Below are 27,070 nucleotides of genomic sequence, written 5' to 3' on the forward strand. Positions count from 1 at the left end.
TTTCTCCTTCCTTAATTGGGATTTATGAAGTATGCTCCACTTTAGGAGAGAAGCCATAGGTAAGACCTTCCCTTTCACTCCCATAAGTCTCTACTTGCTACTGAAGAACCGGGCCTAGAAGGGCCTGGCGGCGCAGAGCACACCTGAAATCTCCGAGTTCACCTGCCTTGTAGTACAGAGACACGGAATACTCTGTTAGCGTAGAAAACCAAATTTATTAGCTGCAGCTATGCACAGTTGTCCCAGAAGTACACCAATAGTAGGTTCTCAGGAGACTGCCCCTTCACTTCGTGGTTCACAGTCTTTTATAACAATATACACCCACAGAAAAATACTCCCTATGCACCAAATATTAGCCAGTAGGAAAACATTCAAAACAAGACACCATGTGACCAGAACGTCCCCCTTGAGTCGTGTTCTTGCCCAACCCCATAAGTCAATCAATGACAGCACCTATAGGTCAATCAGTAATGGCAGAACGTGTTTGTGTGCTTCAAAGGACAACTTGAGAGTTAGGATAATGCAGGGAAAGAATACCGAAGGCCAACAGATAAGATAGGGCAGGGAAAGAATACTGAAGGCCAACAGATAGTTGGGACAAGGATTAGTCAGTCTAGACAAGGATTAGTTAGTTTGGCTAGTTCCTGGAATTGGCTTCACAACAAGGAAGGGGGGGTTATTTGACAAGTAGCAGTACAAAGGGCAAAAACACTTGGTTTGCCAAGCTGCCTGAGTGAGGGCAACACAAAATGGCGACGGAATACAAAATGGAGTCGAAACTGAATTACCTCAGACCCTCCTTTTGCCATCACGCAGGCAAAACACAGACTCACGTTAATCTGAGTCAATGTTAATAGCCATGAGGTCGTCAAGCTGTTGCTGCAACATCATTTTCATATTTTCTGCTTTCTCTGAGACAGGTCTTGGGACACACAGGGTGGCACAAAGGCCGCAGATAGCGGGACCACATTGTAGACAGAGGCAACATGAAAAGATAATAGCCAAAGTCACTCCAATGAAAGTCAGTACCTTCCATACCCATGTAGACAATAATCCCCAGAACCATCCTGTCAAAGACCAGTTTCCTTTGTCCTGGTGAATGGACTCAGCGATCAGGTGCAATTTAGAGATGGCCTGGTATACTGTAGGGGCATTGTCAGGTATGTAAATGCAACAGCTGGATCCTATCAATTTACATACTCCACCACGGTCCGCTAGAATGATATCTAAAACCATTCTGTTTTGTAATGTCATAAGGCGATCCGCCTGAAGCTCGGCTGTGAGGTTACTCAGTGCCCCCACAGTTTCATCTATCGTTGCCTCAACAACTCGAACGAGATGCCTTATGTTTCTGCTATTGGCCATAGGGCCCCAGAATGGGAGGAACCCTTTGAAAATATCAACTCCCTCTTGTCCTGCTATATCTTCTGGATCAATGACGCCTCTCCTGTACCTATTTCTGTGATGTCCTGAAGGGGCGGTATATGTCGGAGGGAGGAGAAAAGCCACGTAACATGACCCTGAGAAATTAGTTGGTAACCATGTATAGGCCCTGTCATGGCAAACGAAATATGTTCCCTGAGATGCCACTAACGGTGGAGAAGTCTGGGATGTATAGGTATATGTATGTGCACAAGAGCTCTTTCCCAATTGGGCCTTAGCATTCTGACCATTTCCTTGGAGACACAGGTGGCCTTGGAGGGGTACAGTCCATATGGGTGGGGATCTTTTTTGCCTGGCCCTATCTGTAAGGCTAGTAACGTAACGGGTCATGTTCCAGCCAATGTATGCCCGTCGTTCGTCGGCGGGGAACTCATTAATTTTACTGTATTATTTAGACATAGCTGATATTCCCTTCACCAGAGGGTCATGACTAACGTCAACCCCACCCCCATATGGACCAACAGGGTGCCGAGGTTGGTTCTCGTAAGCATTAGAAAACATAGATGTATAAGCCCAAGCAGACCCCTTCAGGGAAAAAGGTAAAACTAAATATGGCATCCCTTTATCCGTAGTATGGGCCAAGAGTCCACAAACCCAACAATTGGTGGTGTTGACTATCAATTGATGTTGGTGCAACAATTGAATGAATGAATTATTGAAATACTCCATTCTCCTACTTTGCTCATGTTCTGGTAACGTGTGTAACTGGTGCGGGGAAGCAGTGGTACGAAAAGGCATGGGTAAATGCTGGGAGGTAGGTGTAGGTGTCTGTTGCACAGTATGAATAATCCAACCCACACAAGCCAATATAATACATAAAAAGATCAAAATACACAATGTTATACCACATCTATTATATAATAATTTGCAATATTTCTTCTTCATTTTATCCTTCTTATTATTTCTCTTTAGTATAGCAGAATCCATGCTCTAAATGTTGCTCGTGGCAGTCTTCATTCTTCACTCAGCTCTGATTATCAGCCGTCCTATGACACTGCAAGTTCCGCAGGCCTATTGCCACTACTCGGGTCACAAACTAAGACCCTTACCACGACCCTGCAACCTAATTGGATGGTCAGTGTCACTGAAAAGTGCAATCAAAAGAAAAAAATTTCTCAATTGTCTCTAGCCACTCTAGGCCTCAAATTGTATCTCATCTTATTTGGCACAGTCTGGTCCTGAAAAAGTGTCTCTGGATTGGTTGTGTTCAACCTGAGATGTGGTGGTACAGCTTCCTGTAAAACGTCATCATCCTCTTTCTCAGATCGAGTCCAATCTAGGCGTGCATTGCTAAAAGGTACGAATCGGGGGACCCTTTCACCTTCAAAATCGCCAATACCTTCACGGACCCACTGGTCATAAGGCAAAGGCAAGGGTACCTTCTTACAATGCACACCGTGGATCCAATTTTTCTTTCCGACCACCTTCACAGCTATGCGTGTTGTCAACAATACTTGACGAGGCTCTCTCCAGCGAGGTTCCAAATTCTTTGATCTCTGGAAATTCTTGATGCAAACCCAATCACCGGGTTGTATGGTATGGCCAGGATCAGTGGAAGCCTGAGGCAAGGCGTCTTCTACCTGTTGATGAAGAACCCGCAATTTAGTGGTGAGGTCCTGCAAATAATCAATCAACAATCGATGCTCTATCTCGGAATACTTCTTTGGCCTTAGGACTCCCCAGACATTTGCTGGGCATCCAAACACAACCTCGTAGGGACTGAGTCCCATACGGGAATGAACAGTTGTTTGAGTAGACAAAAGAGCCAAGGGTAAAGCTTCGGGCCAGGCAAGACCCATGCTGGCCTGTATCTTCGCGAGCTTGAGCTTAAGAGTACCATTATAGCATTCCACCAAACCTGCTGACTGAGGGTGGTTTGCCGCATGAAATTTCTGTCCGAAACCAAGACCTGCACACCCTTTCTGCATCATCTGACCCACGAATTCACTTCCGTTGTCACTCCTAACAATTCGAGGTAAACCAAACCTCGGGAAAAACTCCTTCAAAAGGACTTTAGCCGTAGACAGAGCAGTATTATCCTTTAGGGGGTAGGCCTCTATCCATCTAGAAAAGGCACACACCACCACAAAGACATACTTTAGATTGTTACATCGCTCCATGTGAATGTAATCATTTTGCAACACCTCAAAAGGGTACGTTGGAGGAGCAAAATGGCCTGCTAGGGTTGGTGTTCCCTTCCCTGGATTGTGCATCAAGCAGACAATACAGTGCTTAACCAAATTATCTGCGCATTTAGGGATTCCCACATTCTGCCATACAGGGGCCAGAAGTTTGCATATCCCTTTAGCACTAATGTGGGCTGGACCATGTGCCATGGTAACTACTGGAAGCACATAGGCGCCTGGTAACAGCCAGCGCTGATGTTCCGACAATTCTGTCCAACACCCTGTCGCGTCCAACATTCTTGTACCCTCTCTCCACTTACTCAGTTCTTTCTCTGTCGCCTCTCCCTGGATCTTTTTTACACTTTCTATTGTGTCCTCACACATCCCTCCTTGTCTGACCCATCTATTCCGCCGCTAGACTGGTGCTAAGAAGACCCAGGAGAGCTAATTCTCAGAAGGCTTTGGATGCGCTTCATTGGTTGCCAGTGAAGAAACGCGTGCTGTTCAAATGCCTCCTCTTCTGTCACCGAATTGTCTGGGGCAGGTCGCCCGCCTACCTTAGGGACTTAGTCAGCCGCTACGAACCAACAAGGACCCTCCGGTCTGAGGGCACTGGGCTGCTGACAGTGCCCAGGGTTAGGAAGGCCAGAATGGGTGGACGATCTTTTGCGTTCCAAGCAGCCCAACACTGGAACAAACTTCCTCCTGCCCTGAGATTGGAGTGCAGTGAAGCGTTGTTCAGGGCTAAGCTTAAAACACTACTCTACACAGTGTAGGGACAGAGGCTGTATTATGGTGCTCGTTAGTTAGCTCTTAGCGCGGGGACACGCCGAGATGGCGTTACTGGGCGCTCTATAAGCTCTTTATTATTATTATTATTATTACTAGCAGGGCCCGCAGCATACATGCGGCTTGTAACGTCTCTGGCTGTCTCTTTCGCTATCTGATCCGCAAAAGCATTTCCTCGACCCACATCATCAGTAATCCTCTTATGCGCACTACATTTAACAATTGCTATCTGAGTGGGCAAGGTAAGTGATTTGAGAAGGTCATTTACCAACTGGCCGTGCTGTATCTTAGTGCCGTGGGAGGTGAAAAACCCTCTTTCCTTCCACAGACGGCCAAAACTGTGGGCCACTCCAAATGCATACTGGCTATCAGTGTACACATTCACTCTTTTTCCTTCAGCCAATACACAAGCTCTAGTCAGAGCTATCAATTCAGCTGCCTGGGCTGAATTGTGCCTAATGCGTGCTGTTTCCACAATTGTGTACAAAGTAGTGACTGCATAGGCCGAAGTCGTCTCACCATTTGGGAGCTTGAAACAGGAACCATCCACCCATAGGATCCCATTCGGGTCCAGGAGTGGAGTGTCCTTTAGATCGACTCTACCTTTTGTCTCCTCCTCTGTACGGAGGAAACAATCATGCTGTTCCTGAGTACCTGTTTCTACTGGGATCGGTAACAGCGTGGCTGGGTTTAGGGTATTGCATCGTTTGATATGTACGTGGCTGGCCAAGAGCGTCAGCTCGTACCCTGACAAGCGGGCACTCGTAAGGTGCTGAGTCTTTGTTCTATTTAGGAGGGTATCTACTGCATGTGGTACCATGACAATAAGAGTATTATCCAATACCAATCCAGCAGACTGGCGAATGGAAACTGCTGCTGCTGTGGCTTTCAGACAACTAGGTAACGCCTTGGCCACTGGGTCTATTGTGGCCGAAAAATAGGCACATGGGCGCTGCTTGTCTCCAAATTGTTGCGTTAAAACTGACAATGCGCAACCTTCTCTCTCGTGAACGTAGAGTGTGAAAGGCTTACTGTAATCAGGAGTACCTAAAACAGGAGCAGAGCATAAAGAAGTACGTAAGTCAGTGAAACTTTTCTGACATTCCGCAGTCCAAGAGAGAGGTTGGGGTGTATCTTTGAGAGTGAGTGCCAACAGAGGTTTCGCTAGCAAAGAAAAATTTGGAATCCACTGCCTACAATAAGAGGTAATGCCCAAAAAGGCATGCACCTCCCTTTGTGTACATTGTACAGACATTTGAGCAATTGCTTGGATACGTTCTGGGGTCAATCGCCGTCCCTCCTTCGACAAGAGATGACCTAAGTAGATAACCTCTTGGTGACAATATTGCAATTTAGAGGGTGAAACCTTGTGATGAAGGTCAGACAAGTGACATAACAGTGAAATAGTAACCTGTTTACAAATGTCCTCAGAATCAGCAGCAACCAACAGATCATCTACGTATTGAATAAGGGTGGCACCTGGGGGCAAAGTGAAAGCATCGAGCTGAGTTTTCAAAGCTTGACTATAAATGGAGGGACTCTCACAATAGCCTTGAGGAGCACGCTTGAACCGGAAGCTTCGGCCTCCTAAAGAGAAGCCGAAAAAATCCCTACTTTCCTCAGCAATGGGAATGCTGAAGAAAGCATTCTTGAGATCAATAACAGAAAACCAAGCAGCCGAAGCAGGTATCATTGTCAATAGGGCAGTGATATCTGGGACGACAGGGAATTGGGGTACAACAATCTTGTTGACTTCCCGGAGGTCAATCACAAAACGATAAACGGGTGGCTGAGAAGAGTCAGTACGTTTAAGAACAGGTAAAACAGGACTATTGCATACATTTCCCCTTGTCTCCTCAACCACGTCTTTCTGAACTAAATCATAAATAATAGCCAAGAGAGCTCTTTCACCATCACTGGAAATCTTATACTGGGGAATGCGAGGTAACTTAACATTGGATTTGAGAGTGACGATGTAAGGGCGGAATCTGCAGGAGACCTACATCATTGGGGCCTGTAGCCCAGAGGGTGGCAGGAAGAGAGCGCAATTCAGGGCGTAGTTGGTCTTTAGACAAATACGCCGGGGAAATCAATTTCTTACCTAAAGTGAGGTGTACACCAGAAGGGGAATAATGCAATGTTGCGTACAGTCTTTTTAATAAGTCCAAACCTAACACATTTTCACCACAACCAGTTGTTAAAATAAGCGGAGCCTTCAAATCATAAGGACCTATTGAGATGGGCAGAGGACAAGAAACTGGGTTATGAACTGGGGCGCCAGAAAATCCTACAGAAACATTTGTTAAGCCAGACAAAAGTGCCCCAGGGAGTTTAGAGTGGATGATAGAACTCTTCGTTACACCAGTGCCCAAAAGAAACGGCTCTGAAAAACCTAGTGCAATGACTTCAATATAAGGCCCATTTTGGTCCACTGGAACTGATATGACTCCCTCACTTTGTCTATGGTTGTCCTAGCTATTATGAAAACCTTGACTCTCATCCTCGGTATAATAATCATCATTGTAATAATGGGCAGACTGAGCATTCTGCTGATCAAAATAATTCATGTAGTTTTGAGGGGGAAAGGAACGCTGGTCTTGAGATGATGTACCTAGCCCCCTACCCCTGGGTGTTGACTGGTAGCCACCTCGGCCTCACGGCCCAGGCATACCACCAGCACGCTGCAACAAAACCGGGCAACTATTCTTGAAGTGACCTTCCTCCTTACAATAAGTGCATTGATTTGGACCCAGTGGGGGCCGGGGAACAAAGGGCTCAGGTTTTTGTAACAGCTTCTGGAATTGGGGAAGCGGCTGAAACTGGCGCTGAGCAGGACGTGGGGGATAAGCCTGTTGCAAAAGAACTTTTGTTTTTAATTCCTTAGTTTTTTTATCAAGTTTGTCCTTTTCCTCTTTATCCCTATTTTCATAATACTGAGCAGTAGCCAATACCTGAGCAGAAGAAGAAACGGCCCATGAACTTTCGGAATCCTTCAGTTTATTAGAAAGTTCGGGGAGCAAATTAAACACAAATTTATCTACAAACAATCGTTGGCCACCTTCCGTGCTCATATCATGACCACTGTGATCAAGAAACGTCTCCTCAAATCGAGTAAAGAAGTCGGAAACGCTTTCATCTTTCTTTTGCTTACAGGCAGCTAACTTATCCCAGAGGGGGCATCATAGTTTTCATCAAAGCAATGATCCTAGCGGGAAGGTCTGCAATTAAAGCATCAGGTTTAGCACCACCCACTTGGAGTCCATCTGCGGCAAGGATAGCAGCCCAATCACCCCCCAATTTTTGAGCATGGTCTTCTTTCCGAATCCTAGCCCATAATGGTTGTGGGACCACATTTCCCATCAACATGTCTATATCGGCTAAATTCATAATGCATGCATCAACAGTCTGGGACAGCTCTTTGTAATAACCAGCAGGATTTTTACGGGGGTCTGGTAAGGATTGTTTGAGGGCCAGAACTTCAGATCTTTTCCAAGGAACATGTACCCATACACGTTGAAAGTGAGCGGGTATACCAAGATTATTGCCCTGGGGTGCTACTGCTTCTCTCCACACCGGGGGAACCTCTTTCATAGGATAGTGTTTCAGTTTCCTTTTAACAGAAAGATTGGGTTCAGACAGAGACCGGTAGGTAAACATTGTCCTAAAGGTGACAAGTGTCCTTACAGCATCCTCAACCTCAGCACCCACAATTATCCCTTTGTTAAAGTCAGCCTGAACATCTAGCAGACCCTGGGGAGCTAATCCTAATCCCATGTCCTCCCACTCTTGTCCAAGAATGACACACATAATATCAAAAACATGTCTTTGCATTGGCGCATCCCACTGCTGGAAAGTGTCAATGATATCTTGTATACCATACTGGGGACCATTCATGATCCACTTGCGGGCAAGGAGATCTAACGCATCTCGCTCTTCGGGACCTGGGAGCTGACTACGGGTCTGCCTACGAGGAAGAACAGGAGTCATGTTGAACGACCCAAAGAAAGGGGACAAACAGCCAGAAACTGTGTCAACCATCTGCTTATGAACTGAGGGGGAATTCGACATCAGGACAGGGGACAAGGTATTAGGCGGGGCAGAAGAGGGGGTAGAAGAGCGGGTAACAGGAATAAAGGGAGTCTGAGGCAAAGGAGTCTGTGGCAAAGGAGTCTGAGGCAAAGGAGGTGGCGGGATTGGCATTACCGGAAGGGGCAATGGCAGAGGTGCAGGGACCGGCTGGGGAACAACAAGTAGCTGAGCGGGTGGCAATAGTAGGGGTGCATTAGCACCCTGTGCACAGGGCGGGGGTAATCTCAAAAGGTGGGACATTAAAGGAACCTTTTCGGGGTCAACATTTTTGTCTGCAGGGGAAGTTGGCAACACCGGATAACACTTATCTATTGCTATACAATGTTGTCTATCTGAGACCTCAATCGCATAATCAGTCTCATTGTCTGTGAACTGCTGGGCAGCCTGTATAACAGTCATGCCCTTTTCCTTCCTATCTCTTTTCATTTGTTTAATTTCTTTCTGTTTGGCTTCCTTGCGCCAAAGGCGAAAGGAGTCAAACATAGCCGGCCGGGCTTTTCTCTTAAACAATGTAGCTTCCAAATTATCTAATATATCAGGCTCAAAACTACCATTCTGTGGTTACTGCAAAACACCATCTTTTCCCTTATAATGGACCCACACTTCAGTAAAGATGATGGGGCCTACACCATGTTTAGAATAAAGCTCATAGGTGGGAGTTCCAGCCGGAGGAATTGGACAAGAGTCCTCCAGTCGGGAATCCCTATCACAACAAAAACAACACCATCTTCTAAACTTACTGAAACCAGGCATCGTTATTTCACTGGCTCCTTTACAAACATCAAGGGGTTAATCAATCAACACAGCACAAATGTACTCACCCCTCGGCTTCGGCTTTTGCAAGAGCCGAATCGAAAATCAAAAACAAAGAAGTGGGAGCTACCCACTATTACTTAACCAAATGTTCTCTTACGCCAACAGAGGTCTGTCTAACGTCTCGCAATACCAGTCCTCACCAAAGGGACCCAGGCAGGGCGGCAGTCAGGGCAGCAGTCACCAGCAGCCGTTGGAAAGGAGAAGCCGCGCTGCAAAGACCTTCGGTCCACTTTCGACATGCAGGGGTCAATCATGTGGTGCGCTTCCTCCAGAATTTCCTTGTGGGGCTCCTCACGACCCTCGGGCTCGACGGCTACCTCTGAAGCCGCCCCACGTTGGGCTGCCAGTTGAAGAACTGGGCCTAGAAGGGCCTGGCGGCGCAGGGCACGCCTAAAATCTCCGAGTTCACCTGCCTTGTAGTACAGAGACACGGAATACTCGGTTAGCGTAGAAAACCAAATTTATTAGCTGCAGCTATGCACAGTTGTCCCAGAAGTACACCAATAGTAGGTTCTCAGGAGACTGCCCCTTACTTCGTGGCTCACAGTCTTTTATAACAATATACACCCACAGAAAAATACTCCCCATGCACCGAATATTAGCCAATAGGAAAACATTCAAAACAAGACACCATGTGACCAGAACGTTCCCCTTGAGTCGTGTTCTTGCCCAACCCCATAAGTCAATCAATGACAGCACCTATAGGTCAATCAGTAATGGCAGAACGTGTTTGTGTGCTTCAAAGGACAACTTGAGAAATAGGATAATGCAGGGAAAAAATACCGAAGGCCAACAGATAAGATAGGGCAGGGACAGAGTACTGAAGGCCAACAAATAGTTGGGACACGGATTAGTCAGTTTAGACAAGGATTAGTTAGTTTGGCTAGTTCCTGGAATTGGCTTCACAACAAGGAAGGGGGAGGTTATTTGACACGTAGCAGTACAAAGGGCAAAATCACTTGGTTTGCCAAGCTGCCTGAGTGAGGGCAACACAAAATGGCGACGGAATACAAAATGGAGTCGAAACTGAATTACCTCACTACCTCCTACTAAGAGAAGAAGACATGATCTGAACTTTCACTGGGAATGTGTGTGCTGGATATTCTTTCTGAAGACGTCTGTGTCTAGTTCGGGAGAATGGTAATTGAGTCTAAAAGCAAACGAGTCGTGAATAAGTGTGGCTTGAGTAAGGGAGCGCGTATGTGAGCGGCTAATCTGTGCTGAAAACAGTGCTGCTGAAAGACAAGCGAAGAAGTATGGGATTAATGTGCTATCACATGCAATGTAATCACATCAAAAGCCAGATAAGTAACTAAACATGGACTATATTGAAAGCTGCCTCTGATACAGTCCTGTTTTCAGTTTTATTTCAAATAAAGCTTGGGTAGCAAGAGAGCTTTAGTTATAGTCCTTCTTTAGTTTCTAACACACCGAAAGTAAGGAAGGTAATAAAATACCCAGGGGCTTATTTACAAGCCCATTGCAGCGCTGGTGCGTCACTTTTATTATTGCAAAAAATGACGTACCAGAGGCTGGGGCAAGGGGCTTGTAAATAAGCCCCCCAGTGTCAGTGTCAGCCCCACTTATGAGAAGCAGCTGGGATGGAGTAGAAGGCAGGAAACAAGCAGTGTACAGGTGAGGGAGGAGATGGCCAAAGGAATAAGAGGGTGGCATTGGGGGGAATGAAGTGTGCCTAAGGAAATAAGGAAAGGGTAGTGGGAAACAGGGAGGAGGAACAGAAGAGGAACATAAGTGGAACAGGAATATGAGATGTAACAACGCGATCAAAATGATCGCGGTATGTTACATCGCAGTCTTTACAACGCAAGTCATTAGGACGACTTGTGCTGGAGGGCGCTGGACTTAGGAATATTAAGATTTACTATTCCAACACAAGTCTACGTACAGTAAGGAAGGTGTTGGAATAGTAAATCTTCCTATTCTTTAGGTTATAGCGCCATCCAGCGCAAGTCGATGTAAGACTTGCGCTATAACGGCTGCGTTGCAACTGAATCGCGGTGCAATCACCGCAATGTAAAGGATGTTTCCCATGGAGCAGAGAGAGACCAAAAGGAGGGAGTGAGCAGGAGCAGATGGAGTGGACTGTAGTTGCAAATAGTCCCCCATGTAGTTCAATGGACACACATAAATACTCTTAAACAGCCAGTAGCACTAGGTGAGAGATGAATACTCCACAGAGTTGAGCCAAGACATCATTGACAATATCTCAAGCCAATGGATGAAAACAGTATGGCCGAAGAAATGCAATGGCTGATCGGAGATAGTTCACTCCATATAAATTTTAAGCAACAGGCAAAATCCACTGGAATTATGTGATTTTGCAGCCACTGCATTTTGTGCAAAATCATGGATTTCCTGCATGTGCCACATAATCCAGCATCTGCTTCCTAATTTGCATATTTTACCAAAACATTTTTTCTAATTTCAAATGGATTGAAACTCACTAAACAAAAAGAACCATGAACATTTCTGTGCACAGGAGTGTGGAATTTTATAAAATATCCACTTATCTTAGGGAAGGAGTATACAATAGGTGAGGTCATGGCAGGAGGTCTGAATATGCCAGCATTTCCATTATGCCAGACATCTGATTACAGGATAGGTATGGATAAATCACTGATCTACAACTGAACTCGTTTTCTCTTTCTTACTTTAGTTCCTGAGGAAATGCCTTTTAAACTATTCTGGAAAATATATTTCAATCATTCACTCAATTTTACAAACTATTACTACAAGTAAAGCCAGATTTTGGTTGCATTCCAGTTCCTAGGTTGCCAACCCACAATCTGACCTTCACTTGACCACACTGTGTAATTCTTGGGCTTATCACTTCAGGTCACTGGGCCTCAGTTCCCTTGTTTGCCATAAATGGAAATATACAAAGTGCTATCTTAATGACTGGACATTCAGGGGCAGATTTACAAGCCCCTTGCGACATGTTTACGACACAGATGTGTCACTTCTGTGACGCAGCAGCGTTGTAACAATATGCCTCCATGCAACAGATTTACAACGTGACGCGTCTAGTGAGATGCATTACGTTGTAAAGCCCTGCACCACACTATACTTGCGTCAGGTGTAATGTATGCAGGGTAGGCGTTCAGTCGCAAGGAAGCCCCATAAAAGTGACGCAGTGCAATCTACAAGATTTCGCGGAGTCACGTTTAAGTCCGTGTTGTGTCAAAGCCATGAGCCTGCTTGAAGCAGACGTAAGGAGTGACGCAGAATGTTAGGCATGGGGCGCCCCTGAGCATTGCTGGAGTTGTGTCGCACTTACGTTTTGGGGCTGGGGGTGAATTGGGCGAAGACCTGCCTGTTTCCGGTGGTCCCATCAGAGGCCGGCCCCACTCATGTTGAAGGCATCCGGTGGGAACCTCGATGCTTACCCTATCTTGGAACCAACATCTATCATACACCTGATGACCTGTTGGAAGGTAACATATGCAAAGCCTTGCGAGGACTCAGAGGTAGCCTAAAGTTTTGGGGTACTTTGCCACTTTCAGTGGCCGGGCGGGTAGGACTTCTGAAGATGCTAGCGCTCCCCAGGTTGTTGTATTACTTTAGGACACTGCCAATTTGGGTTCTGGGATCAACTTTTAGACAGCTCCGCTCAATGATCGGGGGCTTTCTGAGGGGGACTGGAAGGTAACAAGTGGCACTGGCCACAATGATGCGCCCGAGCGCTGATGGAGGATTGGCTGTGCCAGACTTTGAGTTATATTACCTGGCAGCTCAGCTGCAGTGGCTTACTCAGGTAGTGGCTTTGGAGTTCAGGGGCCCTGATGGTCCTGACGGACGGTGGATCCCACGCCAAATAGTGTCCTATATTGTACTTCAGCAGCGGCTGCGCCTTGGGACACTTTCTCACGAGGAGCGGACGCTGAGGCTGTGTTGGAATCGGAGCCAGCGCAGAGCTGGAATTGCCCGTCCGTATGCCCCGGAGATACCTCTGTGTATGTGTACCGCCCTCCCGCACGGGGGGACTGGACTGCGTTGGCTGAGTGGGAGATGATGGGAGTACAAGTATTGGGGGATTTATATGAAGACGAAGCTCTGTTACCTTATCAAGCCTTGCAGGACAGATATGGCCTCCCTCGTGGGGATTACCTATTGCACTCTGCCCTGATTTTGGCAATACAACCTCTTTGGAGGGAGGGACTACTGGAACCGCAGACGTCCATGGCCTGCCAGTACGTAGTGATGGCAGCGGGGACCTTCAAAGCTATCACATGTTTATGCGCATGGTGGGCGATGGAATGGAGCTGTTAGGGAATTGCTAAGGAAATGGGAGGCGGACCTAGGTAAAGAGACCCCCGAGAAGACATGGGCTCAATTAGTAAGGAGAGCATGGAAAAGCACCAGGAATGCCAGATTCCAGCTAGTGCACTTCTTTATACTGCACAGGGCATACCTTACTCCTGCTAATATTAATATGTACTTTAAAATAGACACTGCCCAGTGTCCACGTTGTAATTTGGAGGGGGCGGAGTTTCATCATATGATATGGGGCTGCCCGCAAATGGGAACGTACTGGGAGGAGGTAGTGGACCTGCTCTGTGAAGTTACAGAAAGACGGGTAGAACCTGACATGAGCACTTGTTTACTGCACTGGTTTCCGCATACCCTCAAAATGAAGATAACGGGTACATTTTTAGACCTAGGTTTGTTGCTGGCTAAGAGGGATATCACAGCACACTGGAAGTCAAGGCGAGAGCCCAACTTTGAGAGGTGGAAAGCAGAACTAATTAAATGGGCAACGAGTGAAAGTACAGTTCGGCTCCAGCATGCTAAGCGGACTAATAATGATAAGGCATTGGAGTCTGCAAGGGCATGGGAGGCCATAGTGGCGTCACTGCAGGCGCCAGAGGCAGACTCAGATGTAAGCTCGGTCCAGGATACACAGACGGGATCTCCCTGAACCGCAAGAGCAGTAGGGAAACCCCTGTCCCAACCATGTCGTGCATCTGTCGAAATGGAATGATTCGCGGTCAGGTTGCACTGACCCACTGATACTTCAATAAGTACTGCCGAGGGATTTGTTGTTCTATCATTCATAGGCTGCAAGTAGATGGGACACACCGGTGGAGATGGGTGGGTGGGGAGGGACATGGGCGTGGGTTGGCTTTATCTTTTGTTATATTACTCAGGCAAAATGGCACTGCCATTCCTTGACAGTTAGTAAGAACTGGACCTTTAGCCGATTGTTGCATGCTATAGTGGTACGAGGCTAGCAATAGATAGACTAAAGACTGTACGCATATAAACTACATTGCCTGAAATACCAGGGTATTATGAGACAATTGTCCAGGGGAGCTGTTGACATGATGTACACTGAGTATTAATACTGCTATATTATCTGCCTGATGTTGTATGGAAATAAAATATGTTTTTTAGAAAACAAATCACTGCTGATATGAAGGGATGCCCCAGTCCTCGTATATCTGCCCCTCAAGGTTTACATTTGGATTAAATCTGCAAGGTCTTGTCAGAGTCAAAATATTATGGGTTTGATTTTCAAAGTTTTTGGTGTGTATATTTTATATTTTCCTTAAATGTGCACCGGTTGTTTTGCATTTATAAAAGGATTTACTAGCATGAAGATTTTCATGTAAGTACATCTGTTTATAGCGGCTAAAAGTAGGAAGAAAGTGGTAATGCTAGTGATGAATTCCCTTTGAACTTGCGCATGGCCTCGAGCGTGCTGTTTTTAAAGGTAGTTAACCCCTTTCTTACCCGATCCTAACTTTGAAAATGTCAGAAGTGTATTTCTAAAAAGAGAAGAAGTAAAACCGTTTCGAGAGTGGGCAGGGACCCCTTCCAAAAAACCTGTGCTGTTCGGAAAGAGTCGCTCAATGGGGTCAAATATATTTCCCCTAGAGAAAATGTAAAACATGTTTGAGCAAGTGAATTTGCACTTGCTCAGCGGATTTGCACACCAGGGAATATGTGGATGTAGATTTGCTCATGCAAAAATGGAACTTACAAAAATTATTAGGAGTACTTATGAAAATCTGCAAGTGTTACAGGTAATCAGACCCACTTCTGTAAACCTGTGAATTCCTGAGCTGTAAATGGGCACCCACGAAAGGTGCCAGACTTAAGAATGCCCATTGGTCACTTTCCTTAGAAAAGGTTCATTTTATAAATACATTTATCTTTCTGCCCATACTGTTTTGGTCTCGCTGGCATGGGCTGCGCTTGCACAGTCTTGCTGACGAGATTTTATGTTTTTGATGATCTTTCAATAACTGGCTTTACGCCCCGCCCTTCTTTCCCATTGGCCCGCGTCACCGTTAATGCTAAACGATGGCCAGCCATTGGGAAAGAGCATTCTGTGACGTAGACTTTTCTCTTTTTCTGCTGTCCCACTTGGACGGCCTATCTTGCTTCCCTTCTGAAGTAAAAGGTTTCTTATCTTTAGGGGGCCAAACACATGGCCCCAAAAGATAAGAAACCTTTTACTTCAGAAGGAAAGCAGGCAAGTCCGTCCAAGTGAGACGGCAGAAAAAGAGAAAAGTATACTCATAACGCTTGTTTTGCAGATTAAGTCTCTGGAACAGCAGCTAAAATGAAATGCAGCTCTGCGCCCTGCTTCAGCCACAACAGGAGCAGTGGATACAACAAAAGATACGCCAATAATTCTGGTTGAAAATCCTAACATTGTGATGTTACGATCCCACATTAACGCCACAATTGACAGTTTCTCCCCGCGTAATTATCTCAAGCACTGTGGTTGCTTTAGGCGCCATGACACGCGGCTGGACATGCACTAAAGCTCGCAGGAACGGGCTGACCTTTAAGCGCATGCCACGGGACCCGAGATTCCATGCCGCTTGTAATGAGAAAACTCCCACGTCGCCTGGTTTTTTTTTTTTTTTTTCCTTTTTTTTTAAAACCTTTTATTGTACAGAGAAGGCTCACAAATACGGGCCTACAACCCAGCGGGCCGGCCACCACAAATAAGAAACAGAGTCAACAGCACCGAAACGCATACAGAATATCACAACAAAGCATACAGGAAATAAGGGCTAAAAGCCATATAGCAACCAGCAGGGGCAGGATACGTGAAGGTTGATTTTCTAATATAGAAACGGGAATGACAGAATAATAACAGGTAGGAAGTCTCGGAGGGCCGGGGTGGGCCGCGAACAAGCTGCGTTGGAAGATACAGGATAACGCAATAATGACAAACACATATCGATAAAGGCAGAGTAGGAGTCTCGCCAGAAAAACAGTGGCAACCGCCGTTCAGCGCCCACCCACCACAACAAGAACATATCATAACATACAGAATCGAAAAAAGCTTATCCAATAAAGCCCTCCGTCACACAACCCAAAGAATAAGGAAAAAAAAAACCCACGAGAGGGGGGAGGAAGGAAAGAAAAAGAGGGAGAAGGGGACAAAAGGGGAAAGGAAGAACGCCACCTCAAGCACGCGTCCCATGGCAAACGAGATCGGGAACCACAAATCGGTATACAGAACCAGTAGTAATCGGAGCAAAATTACGTAGTGAGCCCAAGTCACAGTAAGACCAAACGGTTAGTGCAACAAAAATAACCCACCCAGGGGGACATATGCTGAGACCGCGCCCCGAAAAAGAGGACACACAAGAGCCATAGAACCAAAGAATAAGAAAATGAGGGGAGAAAAACCCCAAAGAAATGACAGACCCCCCCCCACCCCACAAGCCCACCCTGCACCCCTGCAGAAGGCTATGGCCTACCCCCCAGCAGCGTGCCTGTCGCCCTAATCAGAACCCGAAATATAGAAGAACTAAAGCAAGATTGAACCATAAAGACAAAAAAGGGGAAAAGAAGGAATAAGGGAGGAAAGAACACGGGAGAGGGCCATAAAACAGAATCATAGGCTCCCACCCTCCCGTCCGAAACAGCAGTGCCCACGGGAAGACAAAGATTCTAAGGACACATTACAGGAATACGACAAGAATCCGACAAGGTCATACCGTTACCAGCCGCTCATCCAACCATTACAAAACACCAGTCCACAAAGGCAAGATCGTCTCATCCCTGTCCTTGTTTTTCCAAATCCGTGGCAGTCTGCCTCACGAAGAACCAGACCATGAGGAACAGGAGGCAGAGAACAGGGAGGTCAAACTTCAATCCGCAGAAGACGTTTCGTGTACCACTTGGATGATCCGGAACAGTCAGAAACCATTGTAAACAATGCAGGCACAGTTCCGAAGATGATCTGAAGAAAGCCGACCCAGCGGAGTCAGCACAGGATCTACGGTCGGCCATTCGAGGAGATGAAGCACAGGAAGAACCACCGAGTCCGGTCCGGACAGGACCCGGCCTACCGACCCACAGCCCAGGAGAGGACACATCACGGTGGAGGGCAGCGGAACTCCGCATATCCGCAGAAACGGCAGCCACCGGGTCCATAATTTCCAGGATAGTTCCAGCCGCACCCAGTAGCGACGTAGCCGCACACACCAGGGGGGGCTCAAACGGCCCAGCGAAACGAGCCTCCTCCAGGTTATCAGCGGGTGCGGCCACCGGAGCACCCCAGGAGCGCAGGGCGGCGAGGACGTCGGCAAGTGTAGGAACACCTTTACAGTATCCGGCGTCTGTGCCACATCGTGGACCACCGCCGCCCATCTCGGCCCGGCTGAGATATACAGGGTCGGCCGCCATTTTGGAAGCCCGGCGGGGTCGCGGCGATCCTCGACCCCGGCCCGGGCCGCAGCAGGGCAAACAGAATTCAGCCAACCACCAGCAGAGGTACGTCCAGAGCAAGAAGGGGGGCCACCAGAAGAAGGAGGATCGCAGGCCCCCCAATGCCACCGGCCCCGGTCTCCGAGTCCGGGCGGAGGCACTCAAAATGGCCGGACCGGAGAACAAAGGGGGGGGGACAAGGCACATCCACGGTCAGCCCCGTCAACGGAAGGCAGCGCCTCCACTCCAGGCCGCGGGACCGCCTGATCAGGCCAGAAAGCCGCAACCGGCCTATCTGCACAACCGCCTCGTCGGCCGAGCCCACTGCGCCATCAAAGGCCGGCCATAGCGTAGCGCCCCGTCCGGGCGCCGCAGAGGAGACTCAGGCCAGTCCGCTCCAAAGGCCCCGAAGCGAGCGAAAGCACAGCTCCGGAACCACGGCACCCAGAGACAACCGGAACAGACGGTAAGTGCCTAGAGATCGTCGCAGATCTACAGCGTAGCAGAAATTGTCTTCCCGGGGCAGGATAAAGGCAGGATTTATGTTTCGAACAGGAAAGTAGACGGAGCCGAGCTAAAGCGGGCCATCTCGGACGCGAGCTTGGCTCCTCCCCTCCTCCACGTCGCCTGCTTAGTTCTGCCACAATATCGTCAAGAGTGCTTCTTAGAATTTGCTGCAGGTTCATTTCCATGGCGTCTCTGTGCAGGGAGGGGTGACGGGGCCATGGGGAGATACATGAGAGTGATATTCAGCTGTCCTCCAATTATCGAATAAAGGATTTTTTTCAGTAAGCGTCACCTTTGCCCTTTGGCTGCTCGGTGGTCTGAATTCATAAAGTAAGAATGCACGCCAATATACTCAGGCGAGGGAACCCAATTGAGTGAAATATAATCAAATTTAGCGCCTATCATCCCAAACATAATTCCTCTCTGTCCTTCCCGTCCCTTCATTACAACAATCCCTCATTCTGTCGCCCTTCCTCGCCGATCTCTTTACGTGACCCATATTCGATCTCCTTTCCACTCTCGGTTCATCTTTCTCTCGCTCCTTCTCGCATTCACCTTTCATCTCACGTGTTCGATATCTCCCTCCACCACCCCCTCTCGCCTCCCCCAAGCATTTCTCGCCCTCTCTAACTGTGTGAGTGCATGCCTTCCGAAACTGTGCATTCTCAAGGTCTCATGGTGCTGCATTTGGATGCTGAGAAAAACTAATTACAATACACGCGTCCCTCGGAAGTCTGGACTTTTTCCATGATGCTCTCATGATATTCTCTTGTGTCAAACAAACAAACTGTAAATAAGCAACCAGCAGAGGGGAGGAATGCAGATGGAGCAGAGCAGCAAGGTGGAGGCTGGAAATGTATTAATTTCGGCGCAGTCTGAGCAGTCGAAAGAAACCTTCATTAGCTCATTTGGAAGCCAAATTACGTTTACATTGGCACACGTCCTTAGCATAATAACGTCTGGAGCGTGACGTTACAAGTGTCCGTGGCAGATGTTTAAATACCAACCCCGTGTTCGGTGACGACAGGAGATCTGTGTATGTGGAGGGGTGCAATAGTTGCCAAGAAATACAGTGAGGGAAGAAAAGCCTAAGGGGCAGATTTATGAGGCCCTTGCGCCTCTTTGCGCCGCAATTGCGTCACTTTATTTGATGCAACGGCGGCGCAAACAATGCGCCCTATTTACAACGAGACGCATCTAGGAGATGCGTCACGTTGTAAAGCCCTGCGCCATAAGGAGGCGTTCCTGCGCAGAGGGGGCGTTCCTGTGCAGGAACGCCTCCTAAAAGTGGCTGAGTGAGATTTCACTCAGTCACTTTCTACGTCAATTCCTTACGCCTGCTTGAAGCAGGCGTAAGGGTGACGCACCATGCATTGTAGGGGTGGCCCCTGTGCATTGCAGGAGTCATGTCGCACTTGCGACATGACTCCAGAAATGCGCCGCCCGTACGCCGAAAGATGCGTCACGCATCTTCCCTGCCTTGCACCATGGTGCGCCGCATTGTGCTCATTGCACCATCAGGATTCAAGCAAGCCGGGCCGAAGACGCCTGAAATGGCAGAAACCGGTCCCCGGAAGCTTGTTTCCTTCTCAGTGTAAGAATTGGCTTTTGTAGCCTGGTCTGCCCTGTTCCCATGATGCACTGGGCCAGGGACAGACTAATTTGCATACAGCCAGGTTCTGAAACTGGGATGGTGCAATGAGCTAAAAAACGGTGTTGGATCTAGCCCTGATCTCTAGACTGGGTGAGAGTACTCTGCTTAATTCAGAGACTCTGTCCATCACCACCCCTTGTTGTAAATAATTTTGTCCACCCTAAGCGTGGAAGGGTATACTCAGATGTGAGTCCCTTGCTCATTGCACCATCAGGATTCAAGCAAGCCGGGCCGAAGACGCCTGAAATGGCAGAAACCGGTCCCCGGAAGCTTGTTTCCTTCCCAGTGTAAGAATTGGCTTTTGTAGTCTGGTCTGCCCTGTTCCCATGATGCACTGGGCCAGGGACAGACTAATTTGCATACAGCCAGGTTCTGAAACTGGGATGGTGCAATGAGCTAAAAAACGGTGTTGGATCTAGCCCTGATCTCTAGACTGGGTGAGAGTACTCTGCTTAATTCAGAGACTCTGTCCATCACCACCCCTTGTTGTAAATAATTTTGTCCACCCTAAGCGTGGAAGGGTATACTCAGATGTGAGTCCCTTGCTCATTGCACCATCAGGATTCAAGCAAGCCGGGCCGAAGACGCCTGAAATGGCAGAAACCGGTCCCCGGAAGCTTGTTTCCTTCCCAGTGTAAGAATTGGCTTTTGTAGTCTGGTCTGCCCTGTTCCCATGATGCACTGGGCCAGGGACAGACTAATTTGCATACAGCCAGGTTCTGAAACTGGGATGGTGAAATGAGCTAAAAAACGGTGTTGGATCTAGCCCTGATCTCTAGACTGGGTGAGAGTACTCTGCTTAATTCAGAGACTCTGTCCATCACCACCCCTTGTTGTAAATAATTTTGTCCACCCTAAGCGTGGAAGGGTATACTCAGATGTGAGTCCCTTGCTCATTGCACCATCAGGATTCAAGCAAGCCGGGCCGAAGACGCCTGAAATGGCAGAAACCGGTCCCCGGAAGCTTGTTTCCTTCCCAGTGTAAGATTTGGCTTTTGTAGACTGGTCTGCCCTGTTCCCATGATGCACTGGGCCAGGGACAGACTAATTTGCATACAGCCAGGTTCTGAAACTGGGATGGTGCAATGAGCTAAAAAACGGTGTTGGATCTAGCCCTGATCTCTAGACTGGGTGAGAGTACTCTGCTTAATTCAGAGACTCTGTCCATCACCACCCCTTGTTGTAAATAATTTTGTCCACCCTAAGCGTGGAAGGGTATACTCAGATGTGAGTCCCTTGCTCATTGCACCATCAGGATTCAAGCAAGCCGGGCCGAAGACGCCTGAAATGGCAGAAACCGGTCCCCGGAAGCTTGTTTCCTTCCCAGTGTAAGAATTGGCTTTTGTAGTCTGGTCTGCCCTGTTCCCATGATGCACTGGGCCAGGGACAGACTAATTTGCATACAGCCAGGTTCTGAAACTGGGATGGTGCAATGAGCTAAAAAACGGTGTTGGATCTAGCCCTGATCTCTAGACTGGGTGAGAGTACTCTGCTTAATTCAGAGACTCTGTCCATCACCACCCCTTGTTGTAAATAATTTTGTCCACCCTAAGCGTGGAAGGGTATACTCAGATGTGAGTCCCTTGCTCATTGCACCATCAGGATTCAAGCAAGCCGGGCCGAAGACGCCTGAAATGGCAGAAACCGGTCCCCGGAAGCTTGTTTCCTTCCCAGTGTAAGAATTGGCTTTTGTAGTCTGGTCTGCCCTGTTCCCATGATGCACTGGGCCAGGGACAGACTAATTTGCATACAGCCAGGTTCTGAAACTGGGATGGTGCAATGAGCTAAAAAACGGTGTTGGATCTAGCCCTGATCTCTAGACTGGGTGAGAGTACTCTGCTTAATTCAGAGACTCTGTCCATCACCACCCCTTGTTGTAAATAAGCATTGTAAATGCGGCGCACCATGGGTGGCGGAGCTGTGGCGCACTGTGGCGCACATTAACTGGTGCATCCCTGGGGATGCGCCAGTTAACGTAAATCTGCCCCAAGGAGTGTATGGATGGGCCAGTGGCATAACAAAAGTTTATGGCCCCCCTGCAATGTACACAGAGGGGCCCCGGATCCGGATTTAATACAGAGCGCTCAGGTTTTATTACTGGGCTGAGGGGGCTCCCTGCAGCTCGTAGGACCTCCCGCACTGTGGGGGATGCGGGGGCCTGTGTTACACCCCTGGGATGGGCGCAGGGGAGGTTCTCAACTCGTATTTTTCTATGGGGTCAAATTGTGCGTTTTATAGCACAGTTTTCACAGACATCTTCTTAAAAGCCAAATGCTCTGAAATGGTAAATACAAAAAAAAACATAAAAACGTTTCCAGCCAATTACTACGCTCCTATAATGTTTAATAATGCCATTTGCACACTGTTCTTCCCTGCCGCACCTCCTTATCCTGCAATAAAACCGTGCCAGACATCAGTAAACCATGATTGATGGGAATAAAACACGAGTTTGCAAAGCACGCATAATAAATTGTCTGGAACGAGAAATGTTTTCCATATTACTCCTCTATTTGTTTATACCGTTCGTTCTTGTCTGTATTTTTCAAGACTTGCTTTATGAAGCATGACAACAGAGAGTACCACGTTGCTGGGCACTTGGAAGTCTCTAGGCTTTTACAGGACTCTTCACCAGCCACTTTGTGATAAATTCACAAATAGTAGAATGCATTGTCCCTCTATAATGTGAGGCTCTTGTGCGGTCAGGGACTTGGAAGAATTCCCAAAAAGTGCTATGTGCTGAGTTTGATCTTCTACTCATCGAGTTATACCGATTTGAAAAGCAATCATGATGGCAGTGAGGTAAATGTAAAGAAGTACAACTGTTTAACTGCAAGGGAATTTAGGCAATAATGACCACACTTACCCTACTGTAGGGACACATAAATACTCATTTTAGTGCACAGAACCGGAAGTTCAACTCCCCTATACTTCCAAAGGGGAAAAATCCCCTGACTTCTCAATCAATATTCAATGGTTCAGCATCTTATATTGTGTAGATCAAATAACTTAGTATTAGGTAGGAGTTCAGCAAAACACTTGAAATAATCTGCACATAAATTACAGGTTTCTCAATACAAAATAATCGTTGGACATGTTTAATTTATAATCCATTACTCTTTTTTCTTCTTTTTCACATTCGATTAAGAACCATATTTTGTATTTAGAATTATATATTTTGTGGGCAGATTATTTGAAGTGTTTTGCTGAACTCCTGCCTATTACTAAGTTATTCGATTTACACAATTGTAGGTGTTAATCCATTGAATATTGATTAAATGCAAAGAAGCATTGTTAAGGACAATAGACCTCATGTTTTAGCTTTGCAAATGCAGGCCTATTAGATTTGCCTGTGTCTATGTTATAATGTGGCTCAGTATCAGCAAAAGTGAAGAAAAAAAAAAAGGTTATTGGAAATACTGAACAGCAACGGCAAACATAAGCACAGTGATGCATATGTGAGCATGCATCATCATTAATGAGAATGTATGCATCATTGGTGTGGTGGCCATTTTGTTTTAATTTATGGGTGCTAGATGGCAGAACACCATCTTGGAGCAATAAATTAAAAAATATGAAAAGTGCACTCAAGTGCATAGTTTTCTGTAGAAATGAGTGGCCTGACTGAGAAATGCATCTGCCTGGCCTTCCCAAAAATAAACAAGCATCGGCATAGGCAATAGGTCTCGCCTTTGGGACCTTATAAGTCTTTAGCCATGCAACAGTGGATGTGGTTGCACCAAGGATATTGTGCTGCATAACTAAATACTTATAAAGTCCTAAAAGCAAGACCTATTGGCTACGCCTATGCTTGTTTTATACTGATTCTCCATCAAACATGCTTTATTTAATGACGCCTTAGAGAAATAGGGGCAGATTTATGAAGGCCTTGCGCCGCCGGTGCGTCATTTTTAACATGGGAAAAAGTGACGCACCGGCGGCGCAAGGCCTTCATAAATCTGCCCCATAATATTTAACTTTGTACTTAAAGCAGAACAATAATTTACCAAAACTGCTGGCAATCTTAGTTGATATTTTTTCAACTTACAAATATTATTTGGTTATTTTACATTTGAAAACAAGTATTAACTAATCTTACTTCCATCTATCTGCATATATTTGCATATGACCAAGGAGCGTTCTGGGAGCAATATAAATGGCCAAAAACATATTAAATTGGCAACTACGTGTACACGTTTTCTGTTTTTAACCACTGTCAATAATGTAAGCTGCTCTTACGGTTCACTGTATTTCCTTTCAGCACTCTCTCTAACAATAAGGGTTTGGCAATAATGAATTATATTGACAATTTTAAAAATCTTACACATTTAAGTAGAACGTAGTCGTTTACCACAACTATGCAGTAACTCTATTAATTGCTGTTAAAATGACAAAAGAGTGAAAGAGTTCTGCTGCATAACTTTCCTTTTTTTGTTGCATTATTCAATCAACTCTGAATCATAATTTAGTCCTCAATTGTGAAGTAATTCCGGTGGCCCTGGCAATTGGGCTGTCTGACAGCTCTGCTGTCAAAGCCCACACCTAAAAGGAACCAAGCAAGACCAAGTTAACAAAGAGATAGCGAGGATTGCCCTCTCCTGACTCCAAATTACTAAATACCATCTTATCCAAGCAGGAAGGGAAAATAAACCCTGATTTTCAAACCACTTTTTATTTTGGAAAATCCTATTGATATGACTATTAAATTAAAATAATATTAACTATTGCAAACATGGATGGAATTATGTTTTATGGAGTACTTTCATGATATAATCACAAGATTAGAGCTACACGCAAGGGTATAGTTATTATTCGTGGAAAAAACTCAACTTTGAATTTTTGATCTATTCAACTCTATTTTCATTAGTAGAAGTTGAATTGTCAATAATTTGTGCAATGTAATTTTTGCGATATGGTGCAGTGTTGGTGTGTCGCTGGCATTTCCACAGGGGGTGTAACTACTAATAGGACACAAAGTAAGGCCAATAAGTTTAAGAGGATTTGATGTTGTATTATGTTTATTGGCACACCCACTGGGTTTATGAAGGGCTATGCCCGTCTAAACTCAGGGCCTGATTTAGTGTTTGACGGACAGTACTCTATCGCCAGGGTGGGAGAAGAAATGACCTCCACCATTCTGACAGACTACCACCCATCAAATTTAGAGATTAGCGTCTTCCCAGTGGTGATTTTGGTACACTGTAAGAAAATTCCATCATAGCAGTTTCTTTCAATGTACGAAAATTTGGAAGGATGGGCGCGATCAGTAATGACAGCTGTTAACCGAACTTTTAAAAATGTTTTGGATTTTCGAAAACAAATACTCAAAGTGGGAGTTTCTTTCTGAAAAACAAAAAACTAATGACCTACACACCCTGGGAGTTTTTTTTTCCAGAACACAGGGGTCATTATTTTCTTTTTCTGTTCCTCACCAGCATGTTTTTCCTGGAAATGACAGATGGGGGAAAAAAAGTTACACAGTCTACCCTAATTAAAACTGACAGTGTAATGTCCTTCCTCCGAGAATCCCCCACTCCATCAGCCGCTGGAGGGTGTATCCATCAACAGAGCCAACAGGTATTTCATGTACGGCCCACTTAACATCCGCCCATCTCTAATAAGGGGCACATTGCGATCGCGGACGGACTTGCGTCCGTCCGCGAGCCCTGAGTAGGAGGGAATGTCCGCATGTGCTGCGGCGTTCCCTCCTGTGCAATTAGGATGTGACCGCCACCCTGGCGGTCACATCCTCTACGTTTAACATTGCGGAGGGTGCGGCTTCAAGCTGCACCCGCCGCAATGTTAAAAACGCATGCATTGCATTTACATGCACAAAGCAGCAGGCACCGCGCGGTGCCTGCCGCTTTCTGCATGTAAATGCAGGGGGGTACCATAGGTACCCCCCATGTGCACCCCCCACCTCCCTTCACCCAGGGGGCCCGCAACGGGCCCCCGAAGTGAAGATCCTTATGCTTTTGAACCCGCCGCGGAAAAGCATGTCTGGGAAGCCATCCTTATATGTCTGGCGGTGTCTGAGAGACACCGCCACCATATTAGAGCTTTTCTGCCGCGGTTGTAAGCCGACCGCGGCGGAAAAGCGGCGGTCTGAAACTAAGACCCACCAGCCATCCTAATTTGGCGGTGGGTCTTTGGTGGGTCAGCAGCGGATTTTCCGCTTCCTCTGGGCCGGCGGTGGCTTCCGCCGGCCCGGAGGATGCGGAAAATCCGCGATCCTAATCGACCCCTAAATTAGGCAGGCAGATTAAGAGTTTGGCAGACACAGTACTGCGTCATGTTTGCAGTAGAGTACTTACTCTGCAAAACTTTAAATTAGGCTGTTAGTCAATCAAGTCAGTACTTGACCTCATAACACTTAAGGTCTCATTACGAGTATACCAATATTTGGTGTCAATATTGGTACACCCAACAAATTCTGATATTGTGGTGCATGGTATTTACGGGAGACCGCATTACCTACCCATCCTGAGTACTGCATCTCAGAATGGATGTTAACACTGTAATACTGGAGGTTGCGCCCCATTGCAAGCAGCAAAATTCAGATCAGGCCATATTTTCAATGGACACATTCTGCCAGGTCTTTCCTTGAGAACTTTGCGAGAAGACACATTTTGACCAATCCGAGATCATAGTTCTCATACTGTGTAGTATGTTCTTACTTATTATTTCACTTGAATTAAATTGAAAGATCTCGTTGTTGTACGCACAGGGCCCATTTCATAAAGGTAACGTTAGACTAAAAGTCTAACTTTACTACTATTTGATATTCACAAAAGCAAGTTACTTCTAATATCGTTACCACTTGTAAACTTAGTAGTGGTAGTAACTTTAGTAAAGTTACTAGCAGTAGCTTAGTTACTACTAATAACTGTACTACTTGTTAACTTACTACTAGTAGTAACTTTAGTCAAATTGCTAGTAATGTCATACCTTT

The 27,070-nt window shown here is 46.5% G+C and overlaps 1 protein-coding gene across 4 annotated transcripts in view; it reads left to right on the forward strand.

The window, feature by feature from the left end:
* The window catches only part of LOC144754038 (flavin-containing monooxygenase 5-like), a 289,281-nt gene that overhangs the window by 246,188 nt on the left and 16,023 nt on the right, over positions 1-27,070 (forward strand). The window lies entirely within an intron of this gene.

The sequence above is a fragment of the Lissotriton helveticus genome, chromosome 1_1 (assembly GCF_964261635.1).
Source record: "Lissotriton helveticus chromosome 1_1, aLisHel1.1, whole genome shotgun sequence".
Taxonomy (NCBI): Eukaryota; Metazoa; Chordata; class Amphibia; order Caudata; family Salamandridae; genus Lissotriton; species Lissotriton helveticus.